The sequence below is a fragment of the Rousettus aegyptiacus genome, unplaced genomic scaffold, assembly GCF_014176215.1.
Source record: "Rousettus aegyptiacus isolate mRouAeg1 unplaced genomic scaffold, mRouAeg1.p scaffold_m13_p_5, whole genome shotgun sequence".
NCBI lineage: Eukaryota > Metazoa > Chordata > Mammalia > Chiroptera > Pteropodidae > Rousettus > Rousettus aegyptiacus.
In genome coordinates, this window is record NW_023416308.1 from 25,122,506 (window position 1) to 25,127,014 (window position 4,509).

At 37.0% G+C, this 4,509-nt stretch overlaps 1 pseudogene; it reads left to right on the plus strand.

Annotated features, from left to right (window-relative positions):
• The first annotated feature begins 353 nt into the window (after positions 1-353).
• LOC107498934 lies at positions 354-1,137 on the plus strand (annotated as a pseudogene).
• The last annotated feature ends 3,372 nt before the right edge of the window (positions 1,138-4,509 follow it).

A 4,509-nucleotide genomic window follows, 5' to 3' on the forward strand; every position in this document is an offset into this window, starting at 1 on the left:
TCTGGTGCAGCCTTTTGAGGCAACTATAAGCACAGCGTGTGTGGATTGTGTGCTGAATCTTAACAGGTGGCCCCAGAGGGGCAGAGGCTTGGGCTAAACTTGGCCTGCAGCTGAACGCCTCTGAAGACTGTGCCACTGGACACCTACTTCACAAACCCACACTAATAAGACTGAGAGACTTAGGAGCTCTTAGTATATAGAAACAGACACAGAAAGGCAGCCAAAAAGGAAAGACAAAAAAACTGAAACCATATGAGAGAACGGAACAGATCCAAATATAATGCAGTCAAGTAATCTAACACATGCAGAGTTCAAAACACTGGTTATAGAGGTGGTCCAGCACGGCACGGGCCATGGTGCAGCTCTGGCTGTGTGCATCCTGCGCCCCGGCATCAGCGATGGTGAATGAGGGACAGCCCACCTCGGGAGGAGGAGGAGGCAGAGCTCGGCCTGTTGCTCAGGCAGCCCAGCAGTGGCACTGCCGCTGAGCCGCTGAAGGAAGACGAGGAAGAGGATGATGACTTTGACGAGGAGGCCGCGGAGGAGCTGACTTTCACCAGTGCCCAGGCAGAAGCAAGAAAAGAGGAGCGGTGAGTTCGAGAGATGGAGCGCAGGGATAAAACATTCCTGAAGGAGAAGAGGAAGCGATGTGAGGAGCTGTTCATCAAACAAAAGAAAAGGAAACTCCTAACGGACACTATTCTAGAGAAGTTAACTACAGCTTCACAGGCTAATAGCATAAAGAAATCACCAGGAAAATAAAAAGAAGTTAATTTGCAGAAGAAAAATGAAGAATGTGATAAAGGAAGTAACTCCAAGAAAGCTAATGAAGAAGTACAAAAAGTACAGTCTATCGGCCAGAATAAAAGCAAGCTACTTGGCTCTAAGGCTAAAAGATCAAAATCGGAGATTCAAGGCAACAAGCAGCCAAAGCCTGCATACAAAATTATTTATATGGTCCAGGAACCAACAGGACTACTGTAAATAAGTTCCTGTCTCTTGCCAACAAGAAGTTACCAGTGAAAAAGGCTGTAGCCCAGTTTTTAAATAATGGTTGGGGAATCCAGAAAAAAACAGAATGCCAAGAGGTTTAAAAGACAATGGATGGTCAGGAAGATGAAAACTTCCAAGAAGTAAATCAAAGCTAAATGAAGAAGGAGAGCTTGGTATGTATAGAACTTATAGAAGATTAATTTGTCTTTAGAAATCTAATCATTTATAAATAAATAAATAAAGCCACTGGTTATAAAGATGCTCAATGTACTTTTGGTAAGTGTAAATAAATTCAGTGAGAACTTCAACAAAGAGATAAAAAACATAAAAATAGAAATGGAAATTATGAAAGGGACCCAGTCTGAAATGAACATATTATCCGAGATGAGAAGTATATTAAATGGAATGAACAAAGAATAAACAGTGAATAAAGAAAAGGATCAAATGCCCTATCTAGAGGATGGGCAAGCCAAGGACACTCAATCAGAATGCCAAGAGATAAGATGCCAAGACTATAAAAATAATTTAAGGAGCATATGGGATACTATTAAGGGTCCAAATATCCGTCTGATTGGCATAACTGAAGAAAATCAAGATGTTGAACAGCTGCTTGAAGAAATAATGATGGAAAACTTCCCTAACCTGGTGAAGGAAATGGACATAAAATCCCAGGAAGCTCTGAGAATTCCAAATATCAGGGATCCAAAGAGGCTCACACCAAGACACATTATAATTAAAAAACCAAAGGTTAAATACAAAAAGATAAATAAATAAAGGATATTAAAAGCAGCAAGAGAAAAACAGATAGTTACTTATAAGGGAAAACGCATAAGACTGGCAGCTGATTTTTCAAAAGGAACTATGTAGGACACAAGAGCTTGGCAAAAAATATTCAACAGGATAAAGACTCAGGATCTACAACCAAAAATAATTTATCCAGCAAAGCCATCATTTAGAGTTGAAGGACAGATAAAGAACTTCCCAGACAAAAATAAGCTGAAGGAATTTATCACCACCAAGCCAGTATTATAGGAAATGTTGGAGGGACTTCTTTAAGAAGAAAAAACATGTATCAAAAACAGGAATAAAGAATGGTAACGACTACATTCCCTATCAATAAGTACCTCAAATGGAAAAGAGTGGATGAATGAAAAGGAAAACAAGACCCCATTCCTACATGTTGCCTATAAGAGACTCATTCCAGATTAAAAGACATAGAGTAAAAAGGAAGGGGATGGACAAACATATTGCTTTGGTGGACCTAGACAGTATTTAAGTCAGACAGAAAGATAAACACTATGTGATTTCATTTATATGCAGAATCTAAAGAATAAAAAGAACAAACTAATCAAAAACAGACTCACAAATATTGTGGATAATTTGGTGACGGGCAGAGAGTAGGGAAGTTTGGGGGGCTGGGAGAATGGGGTGAAGGGTTAAAGAAGTACAAATTAGTAGCTGATGAATGGACAAGGGGATGGGGAGCACGGCATAGGGAATGCAATTAGCATTAATACATTGGCTAAGTGGAGGGTTGGGAGGGAGGGAGCAATTGGGGGTGGGGGTAGGACCATTTTACAAACTATTTAGATGTCTAACCAAGTACCGTATACTTGAAACTAATTAAAAATTTAAAAAAAAATATATAACCCCCCCCCCCGTCCCGCAAAATGTTTTTAGATTAACATGTAGTTGTAAGAAATAATGCAGAGATCCTATGTATTCTTTGCCAGGTTTCTTCCAAGTGTAACATCTTATAGAACAATATCATAACCAGAATATGAACCTTGATACAGTCAAAATAGAACATTTCCATCACCATGAGAATCCCTCATGTGGCCTTTTATAGCCTTTGGTACTTCCCTCCCATCCTCTGGTAGTCACTATTCTCCATTTCTGTAATTTTTTCATTATAACAATGTTATATAAATGGACTCATACAGTATTTTAACCGTTTGAAATTGCTTTTTTTTATTCATTCATCATAATTCTCTGGAGATTTACCCAGGTTATTGACGATATATCAAGTTAATTCCTTTTAACAGTTGTTTATTCTAGGGTATGGATGGACCTCAGTTTGTTTAACCTTTCACTTGTTGAAGGACATCTGGGTTATTTCTACTCCTTTTGGCTGTTATGAATAAAGCTGCTGTAAACATTCATGTATTGGTTTTTGTGGGAACAGAGTCTTCTCGGGGATAAGTGCTCAGGAGTGCAGCTGCTGTGTCACAGGGTAGTTGTATGTTTAGTTTTTGAGGAAGTTTCCAAACTTTTCCAGAGTGGCTGTACCATTTCTATGTCAACCATCAATATATGAGTGCTCCAGTTTCTTCACATCCTTATCGGCATTTGGTGTTGTCACTATTTTATATTTTAGCCGTTCTGTGTGGTAGATGTGTAGTAATTCTCACTGTGATTTTAATTTGCATTTCTAGTGGCTACTGGCTAAACATTTTTGTGGCTAATGATGTTAAACGTGTTTTCATGTGCTTATTTGCCATCTATGTTTCTTTGGTGATGTATTTTTTTATGCCTTTCATGTTCTGGTTGGATATTTCATATTAAGTTTTGGAAGTTTTGTATATATTCTAGATACTAGTTCTTTGTCAAATACGTGGTTTGCAAATATTTTTTCCCATTTTGAAGCTTTCCTTTTTATCCTCTTAAAGGTCTAAAAACAGCAAATTTTTTTATTAATTTTTTTTTATTAATTTTTTTTCTTATGGATGATGTGTCTGTTAGATAGAGTATAATAATTCTTTGTCTAAGCCTAGATCTTGAAGATTTACTCCTATACTATTTCTGAGAGTTTTACATTCTGAAGTCTTTCTTTTTACAGTTAAGACTGATGTATTTTGAGTTAATTTTTGTATAGATGAGAGCCTTAGGTTGAGTTTCATTTTTTTGCCTCTGAATATCCCATCGTTCTACTGCCATTTGTTGAAAAGGTCACCTTTTCTCCATTGAATTGCTTTTTGCACTTTGATAAAAAATCAGTTGGGCATATTTGTAGGTTTGTTTCTGGGTTCTCTACTCTGTTCCATTGACGTATATATCTATCTCTCCAATAATACCTGTCTTGATTATTATACCTATATAATATGAATTTGGGTAGATTGGTTCCTTCTACTTTGTGTTTTTCAAAATTTTTTTTAGCTATTCTAGTCCTTTGCCTTCTAATATAAATTTAAGAATAATATTTTCTGAATCTACAAAATATTTTACTGGGTTTTATTTTTAATTGTGATATAAATAAAATTTATCATTTTCGCCATTTTTAAGTGTATAGTTCAGGGATAGTCAGTACATTCCCATTGTATGATCATTACTATCATCCATTTCTAGAACTTTTTCACCTTCCCAAACTGAAGCTCTGTACCTATTGAACAATAACTCTCCATTTGCCTTCCCCCTCCCCAGCCCCTGGCACCCACCATTCTACTTTCTGCTTCTATGAATTTGAATACTTCCAATCCCTAATAAAGCTAGAATCATACAATATTAGTCCTTCAGCAT